General features: G+C 37.3%; 2 pseudogenes; one reads left to right on the forward strand and one right to left on the reverse strand.

The window, feature by feature from the left end:
• The window catches only part of LOC138818438 (MTRF1L release factor glutamine methyltransferase-like), a 411,837-nt pseudogene that overhangs the window by 332,454 nt on the left and 66,660 nt on the right, over nt 1-12,723 (forward strand).
• LOC138818431 (ankyrin repeat domain-containing protein 49 pseudogene) lies at nt 10,394-11,091 on the reverse strand (annotated as a pseudogene).

The raw sequence follows: 12,723 nt of genomic DNA on the forward strand, positions 1-12,723 counted from the left end.
AGTGTAATTTCAAAAAGTTTATTTGAAAAGGAATACACTTTCAGGAGATTAAATGTAGGTTATCATTGGTTTGAGAATGACATTTTTATAACACAGAACCAAGTTGTACTAAAGGACCAGTGTATTGAAGCACAAACGATCTTCTCAATTAATGTTTTGCTGAATTACATTTGACCTCTAAGTCAAGTTTTCCTAGGCTTGATAGATCAATCACGGATCTATCCTTCCAGGAACTATTTTTGGGACCACTTAAGCTAGACTGAAATATTACATTAATCATTAGGGGAGGGGTATTAAAAATAATCTTGTAATACTTTCTGATCTTGTTCATTCATATGGGCTGGTCATCTGTAAATTGAGTTTGAAATACAGTACTTTCTTTCGATTTTGTGACCTCATCTTTCATTTTAAGTTGCCTTGCATTAAACAATTGCTTGCTGATAATTCTTGTATCTCAAGGATTTGGGGCCCTGAAATATTATAAGAAATGAGAAATTGAGGGAGGTTCCAGGAAGATGGTGGAGGAGAAGCTGGAGGCTAAACAAGCTCTCGCATAGAAAGCAGTTTTAGAGTTCCAGTGAACAGTCCTAAGCCAGAGAACCACACCAAGTGTGCCTTCACAGGACAGAGAGTTAGGCCAGAGAGAGAAAATACAGGCAGGGAGACAGTCCTGAGCACTTTCCAGCAGCCACCACGGCGGCGGCCATGGTGGCAGCGGCAACTGCCACCGCCATACCTGAATCACAAAGAGTCCAGGACGAAGGAGCCAGACACAGCCTGAGAGCGGATTCCACTCAACACCAGCAAGAACCGACAAGGAGCAGACATCTTCATCCTGCAGTTCGCAGACCAGAGATGACCCAGGAAGCAAGACTCGGCATGAGTACAAGCCTGATGTTCTCACTCCTTCTCAGGGAGCAGAGGAGGGAAGGCCACCCCTCCCCCAACCAGTACTGGAGATGTCCATCTTGGATACTGACAAAGCCCGGTGGAGCTGCTAGCTCCAACACAGGCCCTGGAATAAATCTAGAGTCATCTAGCAGATCACAAGAGCCTAACCTGACCTGCCAGACTCAGCTCCACTCAGGGAAAAGTCACCCAGCTTGGTTGCCAGCGCCAGGAGTGGCTTTCTTCACTGGGTAATCAGACCCAGAGGCTGCCCCTCCCTGGACAATCAACTGAAATTCAGTAAACAGAAACCCTGAGAGTGGCTCCAGGCTGGGCTCTGTGAGTTTCTCACAAACCAGCTCCCGGGAAAAGCTACTGTTTGCTGAAAGGCCTCAACTCTACCCAGAACCTAGCCTCATCACAGCATCTCCAAACTCGAAGAAAAAGCCCTCTCCTCCCATTGAATGAACCTGGGAGGAGGATCGCAGAGCATTTTTCTGCCTGTTCCAAGAAACTGACTTGAGTAACCAACCAAGCCACAGGAACACAAGACCAGAGACTCCAACAAAAGGCTGGTTATGGACACAAGGGAGACACAGGATTTTTCCCACCGCTCCCAAAAAAATCAAAGAACTTTTTTTTTTGTTGTACCTTCATAAAAATTTTTTTTTCTTAAAAAATTTTTGTAATCTTTAATTTTAACTTTTTTTGAAAAAAATTATTTTCTAGTAAATTTTTTTCTCTTAGAATTTTATTTTAGGGGTATAAGTGTGTGTGCGTTTTTCTTCTCTTTTCTGTTTTTGTTTTTGTTTTTTTGTTTTGTTTTGTTTTGCTTTTTGTTTAGCTCTACTGAACTTCTGATCTTTTTTTCTTTCTTTCTTATCATTTTCACCTGTTCTTCTATTTCGTTTTTATGTGACTTAATTGCTGCTCTGCATATCCTCAGATAAACCCGTAGTCGATTATTAGACCTTATCCCCCATTGTGTACACACTTAATCCACAAATTTATTTCTCAGTTCAAAACCTCTTACACGTAAATTCCTTAATAGCAGTACTACATCTTTATACCTATATAATATTTTAAGTAAATTCCTTAATAGCAGTACTACATTTTAATACCTATATAATATTTTAAGTATCTTTATTTTTAAGTTTTTCATATCTCCTTTATATCCCTCCCCTTCTTTCATTATATTCATGTTCTTCTCTGAATATTTTTTTTCTTTCTGTATAATATTTTTAATTTTTACCTTTCTATTTTTTCTGGTCTCTTTTTGTTTCCTTTCTCTTTCTTCTTTTTTTTCTCTCTGTCTTCTTTCATCCTATCCAACCTATTGCCTGCTTTAAGGTTAGGACTTAGCTAACACTCCCTGTACCTTCCCACATCACTCTATTCCTATATTTTACCCACATCTCTTCCTAACCCTAATAATTTCTCGTATACCAAATTCTTGTTTGCGGTTCATAGCCCATAAATATATAGTTGTTTGATGTTGAATAGATGTATCTGTTGAACTACATTGTATCTGCAGACTATTAACTGTACAAATACAGACTTTGGTTGATGCTTGCCGTAACATAGTGTTCTAGCACAAAACTGGTTTTAATTGCATCCTAAATGAGCTCAGTAAGGTGGAAAAACACAAGAAAAATGGCAAGTCCGGGTATCTCAATTCCCACTCATGATAACCAGGGGACAGAACAGATAATGAATAATCCAGAGGAGAGTTCCCAAATAGCCCTACAAACACTGCTGGCAAACATTGATTAATGAAAAGATTGAAAACATAGAAAGGACTCTGTATGAGCATGATAGGGAGAGAGAGGAGGCAATCTAAAACTTTATACAAGAATACCATAAGCGTGAGGAAGCTACCCAAAAACTGATACAGGATTTGCGTGAGTAGCTTGAGAATACTCAAAGAGAAAGGCAGGAATGGCATGAGCAGGCTGAGAACACTCAAAGGGAACTACAGGAATCTCACGAATGGGAGGAAGCTAATCAAAGAGTAATACAGGAATTGAAAGAGCAGGATGAGAATACACAAAGATCACTAAAGGCATTCTTGGAATCCATTAACAAAAATGTGAAGGAAGTCAAGGAGACCACAAAGGGAATGCTGAATGGAACCCAACAGAAGGAATGGGAGTCCAAGGAAATCACAAATAATCAATTAAGTGATTTGAGAATAAACACAGAACACCAAATTAAAGAAGTAAAGAAGTTCATACAAGATCTAAAACAAAGCTTCAACAAAGAATTTGAAGCCATCAGAGCTGAACAACTAGAAGGAAAAAAAATAAAAAACAAAGTAGAAAGTCTCAACAGCAGGTTAGACCATGCAGAAGATCGAATCTTGGAAATTGAAGAGAGCCTAGACATTATAGAGAAAGAACATACAACCATCCAAGACAAATCCAAGAAATATGATAGATCTATCCAACACTTGGAAGACACCATCACAAGGCATAATCTAAGGATAATGGTTGTAGAGGAGCACCTAGAAACAGAAGTTAATGGTGTAGGAAATTTCTTTAACAGGATCCTAGAAGAGAACTTCCCAAACATGTAAAAAGATAGGCCTATTCAAATACAAGAAGCTTTTAGAACTCCAAATCGACCAGACCAGAATAGGACATCCCACCATCACATTGTAAACTGCACAGGATCAATTCAGACCAAGGAAAAGATCCTTAAAGCTGTCAAGGAGAAAAGATTAATCACCTATATTGGGAAACCAATTAGAATCACCTCAGATTTCTCAGCAGAGACAATCAAAGCAAGAAGAGCCTGGAATGATGTATGCCATGCCCTAAAAACAAACAACTATCAACCAAGAATACTGTACCCAGGTAAACTCTCCTTCATAACTGAAGGCCAAAAAAACCCTTCCATAGCAAAGAAAAATTTAAACAATACATCTCCACCAAACCAGCCCTTTATGATGAAGGTTTTGGAAAAATTAGGAATCCATGGAACATTCCTCAATACAATAAAGGCTGTATATGACAAATCTACAGCCAGCATTATACTTAATGTTGAAAAACTAAAGCCATTTCCTCTTAACTCAGGAACAAGACAAGGATGTCCAGGCTCTCCACTTCTCTTCAACCTAGTATTAGAATGCCTAGCTACAGCAATAAGGCAAGATTCAGACATAAAGGGGATCCAAATAGGGAAAGAAGAAATAAAACTCTCTGCAGATGACATGATCTTGTACTTAAGGAATCCCATAGACTCCACTCCCAAATTACTCAAGCTGATTCAAAACTTTGGCAAAGTAGCAGGGTATAAAATTAACCCTCAAAAATCAATGGCTTTTTTATATGCCAACAATGAGAAAAGTGGGGCTGAAATTAGGAAAGCGACTCCATTTGTAATAGCCGAAAATAAAATAACTATGAATTAACTTATCCAAAGAAGTGAAAAGCCTCTATGATGAACTTTAAAAACTTGAAAAAGGAAATCAACACAGAACTTAGAAAAGGGGAAAAACTCCCATGCTCCTGGATTGGAAAGATTAACGTTGTGAAAATGGCAATACTTCCCAAGCTATCTACAAATTTAATGTGATTCCTTTCAAAATTCCAAACTCATTCTTCAAGGAAATAGAAGAGACAATCCAAAAATTCATATGGTACAATAAAAGACCCGAATAGCAAAAACACTCCTCAACGGAAAGACCACGGCTGGAGGAATATCAAAACCAAATTTCAAAATATAAAGCCATAGTAATCAAAACAGCTTGGTACTGGCACAAGAACAGACCTCAGGACCAATGGAATAGAATTGAAAACCCAGAAATGAACCTACAGACCTAGAGCCATGTAATCTTTGAAAAGGGAGATAAAAAAATATAGAATGGAAGAAAGAGAGCCTCTTCAGTAAATGGTACTGGCAAAATTGGTTAACTACTTGTAGAAAACTAAAGCTAGATCCTTATATATCACCCTGTACCACAATCAACTCTAAATGGATCAAAGACCTCGGAGTCAAAGCAGACACTCTGAAAACATTACAGGATGGAATAGGAGAAACCCTAGGTCTCCTTGGCACAGGCCGAAATTTTCTAAATAGAGACCCGGAAACACAACAAATCAAAGAAAGGTTGGACAAATGGGATTGCATGAAGTTGCAGAGCTTCTGCATGGCAAAGGACATACCTAGAAAGATCAATAGACAGTCCACGGATTGGGAGAAGATCTTCACCAGCTATACAACGGACAAGGGTCCCATATCTAAAATATACTTGGAAGTCAAAGAACTAAATTCCCCAACAACAAATCCTCAAAGAAACAACTGCCCAATAAATAAGTGGGCTAAAGACTTTAAGAGAAACTTCTCTGAAGAAGAAAGAAGGCTGGCCAATAGACACATGAAGAAATGTTCAACCTCCCTAGCCACAAAGGAAATTAAAATCAAAACAACATTAAGATACCAGCTCACCCCAGTTAGAATGGCAAAAATCAAGAACTCTAATAACAACAAATGCTGGAGGGGATGTGGACAGAAGGGGACCTTACTTCATTGTTGGTGGGAGTGTAAACTTGTTCAACCAGTTTGGAAAGTAGTATGGAGGTTCCTCAAAAGACTCCACATAGAGATCCCCTATGACCCAGCAATCCCACGTTTGGGCATTTACCCAAATGTTTACAAACAAGACCACACTAAAGCCACCATCACATCCATATTCATTGCAGTATTATTTACTATAGCTAAGATATGGAACCCACCCTGATGCCCCTCAGTAGATGAATGGATCAAGAAAATGTGGTATATATAGACAATGGAATTCTATGCCTCCATCAGAAAGAATGACATTGCCCCATTTGTTAGGAAATGGAAAGACTTGGAAAAAATATATTAAGTGAAGTAAGCCAAGCCCAAGGAATCATAGGTCCCATGGTTTCCCTTATTTGCAATATCTAGTGTATGTATGAGTCAAGCAGAAAATGCCAGATAAGGTGATGTTAGGAAAATGAACCCTAAGTTTTGTATTCAAATGTTTATTTCTTTCACGTGATTTTTTCTAACGCATTAATAAGATCATTTCTTTGTTACTTTGTATGTCCCTCCCCCACAGTATAACCCATGCTTTCACTGTTTTCATGTCGTTATAATTTGTAGAGAGGAAGGAGAAAAACAAGTCGTTTAAATAAGGATACATGTCGACCCATTGCCACAATAAGTACAAGTTGTCATGCCGAAAACGAACTTTACAACTTTGGTGGTGGGGGGAGGATTGGGTGAGTGGGCGGTGGGAGGATGGGAAGAGATGGGAAGGGGAAACAAAGGAGGAGGCTACAATGCTTAATAAGAAATATATTCATTATCTTGCCCATGTAATTGCAACCCCTCTGTACAGCATTTTCACAGTAAAAAATAATTAAAAAATTAAAAAAAAAGAAAAAAAAAGCCTAGGACCAAATGGATTCACAACAGAATTGTACAAGACCTTTAAAGAAGAACTAACATCTATACTCTTCAAGCTCTTCAGTGAAACAGAAAACGAGGGAGCTATCCCAAACTCATTCAATGATGCCAATAACACACTCATCCCCAAACCAGGCAAAGACCCAACAAAAAAAGAACTACAGGTCAATTTCCTTGATGAACACAGATGCAAAGTTCCTTAACAAAATTCTAGCTAACAGAATCAAGAAACATAAAAAAAAAACACTAAAACCAAGTAGTCTTCATCACAGAGATACAGGGATGGTTTATCATACATAAGTCAATAAATATAATCCAACACATCAACAGAGCCAAGGTCAAGAATCATATGATTATCTCCACAGATGCAGAAAACGGTTTTGATAAAATTCAACATGCATTCATGCTAAAAGTTCTGGAGACAATAGGAATAGAAGGAACATTTCTTAAAAGATTAAAAGCCATTTCAAACATCAAGAACTCTAACAACAACAGATGCTGGAGGGGATGTGGACAGAAAGGAACCTTACTTCATTGTTGGTGGGAATGTAAACTTGTTCAACCACTTTGGAAAGCAGTATGGAGGTTCCTCAAAAGACTTCACATAGAACTCCCCTATGACCCGGCAATCCCACTTTTGGGCATTTACCCAAATGTTTACAAACAAGACCACACTAAAGCTCCCAGCACAACTATGTTTATTGCAGCATTATTTACCAAAGCTAAGATATGGAACCAAACCAGATGCCCCTCAGTAGATTAATGGATCAAGAAAATGTGGTATATATACACAATGGAATTCTATGCCTCCATCAGAAATAATGGCATTGCCCCATTTGTTAGGAAATGGAAAAACTTGGAAAAAATTATATTAACTGAAGTAAGCCAGGCCCAAAGAAACATAGGTCCCATGGTTTCCCTTATTTGTAATATCTAGTATATGTATGAATCAAGCAGAAAAGGTCAAATAATGTGATGTTCAGGAAAATGAATCCTTAGATGTGTATTTTAATGTTTTTTTCTTTCATGCGTGTGTTTCTAACGCATTTATATAATTATCTCTTTGTTGCTTTGTATGTCCCTCCCCCACAGTATAATGGCTGCTTTCACTATATTTGATGTCAGTATAACTTGTGGAAGAGATGGAGAAAAACCAGTTGTTTAAGGATACAGGTGGACCTGTTGCAACAATGAGAAGTACAAGTTGTCATTTCCAAAACGAGCTTTACAACGTCGGTGTGGGGGGGAAGGAGGGGAAGGAGAAGGATTGGGATTGGGGGGGTGGGGGGAGGCTGGGAAGGGATGTGAAGGGAAAACAAAGGAGGAGCCTGCAATGCTTGGTAAGAAATATACGCATTATCCTGCCCATGTAATTGTAACCCCTCTGTACAGTATGTTCACAAATAAAATAAAATTAAATTTTAAAAAAGGCCATTTATGACAGACCAATAGCTAATACTATACTTAATTGGGAAAAGTTACAACCAATTCTCTTAAAATCTGGAACAAGGCAAGGATGCCCACTGTGTCTACTCCTGTTCAATATAGCCCTGGAAACCTTAGCCAGGTCAATAAGGCAAGAAAAAGACATTAAAAGGATCCGCATAGGGAAAGAAGAAATTAAAATATAGCTTTTTGCATATGACATGATACTATACCTTCACAATCCCAAAAACCCCATCCCCAAACTCTTAGAAATCAAAAATCACTTCGGCAATGTAGCAGGATACAAAAATCCATCCAATAAAATCAGTTGTCTTCCTGTACACTGACAATGTAGAAGCAGAAAGGGAAATAAAGGAAGAAACCCCATTCACAATAATCTCCCCTAAAATAAAATATTTAGGAATTAACCTAACCAAAGCTTTAAAAGAACTATTTAATGAAAACTATAAAACGTTAAAGAAAAAAATTACAGAAGACACTAGGAAATGGAAAGACCTCCCATGCTGTTGGATAGGCAAACAGTATAGGAAAATGGCAATACTGCCTCAATTAATATACAAATTCAATGCAATTCCTATTAAAATCCCAATGATGTACATCTCTGAAATACAGAAAACAGTCCAATAATTCGTATGGAACCACAAAAGACCTAGAATAGCCAAAACAATTCTAGAGAATAAAGAAAACATGGGAGGGATATCCATGCAGCACTTCAAACTCTACTATAGAGCCATAATAACAAAGACAGCATGGTACTGGCACAAAAACAGACCCGAAGACCAATAGAATAGAATAGAAGATCCAGAAATAAATCCACATGCCTACAGTCAGCTGATATTTGACAAAGGAACCAAAGACATAAAATGGAAGAAACACAGCCTCTTCAACCACTGGTGCTAGGAAAACTGGATGGCCACATGAAGAATAAAAGTGGACCGCAGCATATCACCATATACCAATATCAGCTCAAAATGGGTTAAAGACCTTAGCATTAAACCTGAATCTTTGAAACCACTGCAAGCAGAGTAGGAGAGACACTTGAACTTATAGGCACTTATAGGCACAGGAAAGATTTTCCTGAACAGAGCCTCAGGGTCACAACAAATTGGAGTGAGACATGACACATGGGACTACCTTACAATAAAAAGCTATAACAAAGCTATAGCTGCAAAGCTATAGCGATTGCAACCAAGCTAGAAAGACAATCAATTAATTGCGAAAAAATACTTACCAGCAATACATCCTACAACGTGTTAATATCCAGTATATACAGGGATCTCAAGAAACCAGGCCCTCCCAAACCTAACAAACCAATTACTTAATGGGAAAGGGAACTAAAGAGCGACTTCTCAGAAGAAGAGATAAAAATGGCAAAGAAACACATTAGGAAGTGTTCACCATCCCTGGGTGTAAAGGAAATGTAAATAAAGACAACCATGAGATACCACCTTACCCCAGTCAGAATGTCCCACATCCTCAAGTCATCCAATGACAAATGCTGGAGAGGATGCGGAGAAAGAGGAACCCTACTACACTGCTGGTGGGAATGTACACTTATACAACCACTTTGGAAAACAGTCTGGAGAATCCTAAGAAAGCGAAATATTGACCTCCCTTATGACCCAGTCATACCACTTCTAGGCATCCATCCTGAACAACAGGAATCAGTATACAAGGACACATGCACCTCCATGTTTATTGCCGCACTGTTCATAATAGCCAGGATTTGGAAACAACCCAGATGTCTCATCACAGATGAATGGATCTCAAAATTGTGGTATCTATACACAATGGAATATTATTCAGCCATTAGAAATGACAAAATAATGGCATTTGCAGGGAAATGGATGGAGCTAGAAGGTGATCATGTTGAGCAAAGAAGACAAGAGCATTGAGACCAACAGTACATGGTATCCCTGATAAGTTGATGTTAAAACCAAAATGTTAGGTAATACGACATATTTAACAGGACTTAGGAAACAAAGGACTTTCACTCATCTGGTCAAATCTCTACTAAATAGCCCCATGCTGCTGATCACATGTATGGTATATATGTGTACAATGAAGAGGAACCAGGAAGACGACATAGAAATAGAGGAAATTAGGGAAAAATTCATTAGTTGCACTGGACATTGACCAAAATGAACTAAGCAAGTTAATGGCAGGGATAGAAGGGAGGGAACAAGTGGGAAAAGGGAACAGCTGATGTTATGCAAAACAAAAGAAATGTACATACCAACCAATGTGGAAGAAATAACAGTATCGCAAAGCTCATGGAACTCATAAATGTTATAGACTGTGAAAGACAATTTTCTCCAGAAATGTTAGAATGTGTTTGTGATTTTAACTGAGTGTCACTATCCCACAATACTGTGAAATTAGGGAAATTATGTAACCACTTAATTACAATAAAAAGCAAAAACTCTCCAGAAATCATTATAGATATATAAAACTAACTCTTGAATACATTTTGACATCAAAGTAAGGCAATTGACTTGGAAGACTTCCATGGAATCCATGAATTGTTGCAGTAAGCTATTGTTGTTAGTTGGATTGTGAAAATATTTTGTATGGAAACAGAATGAAATGGCATTTTTGAAATTTAAGAAACTTAACCGAACCATTATGACTTAGGAGAGCAATTTGTACAGCCTTCCAAAACTTCAAAGAGGTAGTGATACATACTTATCCTTTTGGCAATATCAAATACAGTTTCTTCCAAGTTGTTCTTCAGAGCTGATTTGACATAATGGTTCAACAGAAGCAGATCCAACATGTCTTTGCTAACTCTATTTCCATCAGCAAGATGCAAGGGGGCCATTGGTATCTCCATCATGATGAAGTAAGAAAAAAGCCACTCTATTATTATTCCACATATAAGCACTGCACAGGGTTGTCCAGCCATCTACAGTTATTGCATGAATATCTGCCGCTTCAGCCACCAACTCACAGACAGTTTCTAAGTGTCCACTGTAGGCTTCTTGATGAATATGGGTATACTCATCATCATCCCTAGTATTCACATGAGTGGCCTTTATGGAAAGTAGTCTCTGCACTATAATAACCTGATTATTTTCAGCAGCCAAAAGAAGAAAGTTGCATGGATCTTTCTCCATTTTTTCTTGCAATTGATACCATTCCTCACTTTTTCATCATGTTCCTCGTCTTCATCAGAATTGCCTAACCAGAGACTTTGAGTGACAGTGGGAATGAGGTGTCCAAGTATTTCCCTAATAGTTCAAGTTAGTTGAACTGTTCAGAAAAATCCGGTGAATTTTCTGCATCTGTTTTTTCACCATGATTTATTTTCCCTTTTTACATTTTTACTATTCGAAATTATTCTAACTGGAGAGTAGGGAATTGATGGAAGCAGAGGAAAGATTTTCCTCCGTATTCAAAGATACAGACTGAAAATAAGGACCAGTGGTGTCTTCATGTGCAGCTTATTCTAGGAATGAGAAAAGATGAAACAATGCCTTCTATATATTTGATTTGGGAAATGGCAGAGCAGAAAGTAAAATGATGCAACCAAAAATATAAAAGCAAAGTAAATTACAATAATTATAGAGCAATCCTATTATCTATGAGAAACATTAAAGAGAGAGGAAGAGAGACAGATGTGCAATGACCTATATAGCCACAAATGCATGCCTCTGATCAATATATAGAGCAAGCAGAATTTTATGTTTTAAAAAGATGGAAATAGAATTTATGTATTTACTTGAATTTGGTAAATACATTTTTAGCAGCCTACATGAAGAAACATAGGTTTAATCATATTGCAGACAAGAATCTAAATCCTTGATAATTCTAGGAACAGATCTGAATGAAATCAGTTGAATCACACTTTTCATGTACAATGAAGGAATAGGTCCAGGCTATGGAAGCAGCAAGAGAAAGCAGGCCGATTGTATCAGTGACAAACTTTGTGGAAAATGGTATTGAGGATTACTTACTGTTGACCCACTTGCACTGGAAGCATGATTCTGAACAATTGCTTGCTGATTCTCAACTATTTCTTTGATCATTATATTTTCCAAAAAGAAAAAGTGAGATTTAATTGATAGCAAAGTACTACTAATACATTTTGATTTCTCATTAAGCACCTTCAATCATTGAAACCACATGAAGACAATAGACAGGGCTACTTTTTTAGATGAAAACAAGTGTCTTAAAAAAAACAAGGAATGTAAGTAGTCATGTAAAGGACTACTTTTTCAGTACTACATTATATATATATATTTTTCTAATGTTGGGTACCAATAAATAATGGATGTATTAGAAATCTCTTAAAGCTCATATGTCCAATTGTGAGTTCTCTTATACTATATCATGGTATTTTTTGTGTGTGTTCTTAAGAAGAAATTTACATTACTAACTTGAATTTCTGACAGAACAGTATCATCACTGTACATCTTGCTTCTATACTCTCATTTTTGCATTAGATAACTATAGAGGAAAAATAGAAGCCACACTGTTGGCTCATGTGATTAATCCTAGCTAATCAGAAAGATGAAGTCTGAGGATTGTGGTTTGTAACCAGACCAAACAAAAAAAAAGTCCATTAGATTCTGATTTGAAATAAACTAACAAAAGCTAGAACTGGAGCTGTGGTACAAGCAGTAAAATGATATCCTTGAGAAAACTAAAACAAAAAAATAACAAATTCTGGGACAGAGACAGGCCCTGAGTTCAAGCCTTAGTATTAGCACCAAACAAATGATTGAATTAATTAGTTAATTAAGTAAGTAAATATAAATTAAGTGGTCACATGTGGATAGGCAGGTAAAATGTAACATCTGTGGTGACTGTATTGTGTATTTTTTTGTAGTAAGGCAAATTATTATTTGTACTAATCATTAATTTTTTATTTGAACTTTTTTTGAATTTAACATGCATGTATAGGTGTGTGTACATGTGTGCATATTTGTGTATGTGTATATGTGTGCATGT

The sequence above is a fragment of the Dipodomys merriami genome, unplaced genomic scaffold (genome assembly GCF_024711535.1).
Source record: "Dipodomys merriami isolate MVZ:Mamm:240054 unplaced genomic scaffold, mDipMer1.0.p SCAF_76, whole genome shotgun sequence".
In the NCBI taxonomy this organism is placed as follows: Eukaryota; Metazoa; Chordata; class Mammalia; order Rodentia; family Heteromyidae; genus Dipodomys; species Dipodomys merriami.